Genomic DNA, 454 nt, shown 5'->3' with positions numbered 1-454 from the left:
ATACCTTTCTGACTAGTGCTCAAATCATGCTCTGAAACAGAAGAATCAATGTTCTGTATTAACCATTAGGTGTTTAAAATACCCAAACCTGAAACCGACTAATTTAAGTACTGATAAACGAAGTAGTCAGGATGCAGTACTTCTAAAAGTCCTGCCACTATAGTGTTGGAGAATGAGGTGGTGGCTAAATATAAAACTAGCTTATTGACTTCCTTCTTATTACCACTGTATCCTTCTTGGCTTACTCCACTACTTTTTTTTTTTTTTATTATGATAGTTGATCCAATCTGGTTTATGAGATTTAAACTAAAAAGTAAAAAGGCACACTTACCCAAAGCACTAAGTGCTGGTATCATGAATTACACAAACGGAATTAAGATTGCTCACAGAGCACCTCATATGTTATCTTTAGTTTTGCACTGGCTGATTTTTTACTCTTAGATTATTCCTGACT

This window comes from Cariama cristata, unplaced genomic scaffold (genome assembly GCF_000690535.1).
Source record: "Cariama cristata isolate BGI_N322 unplaced genomic scaffold, ASM69053v1 scaffold5708, whole genome shotgun sequence".
NCBI classification, from domain to species: domain Eukaryota; kingdom Metazoa; phylum Chordata; class Aves; order Cariamiformes; family Cariamidae; genus Cariama; species Cariama cristata.
This window is presented reverse-complemented; position numbering follows the sequence as displayed.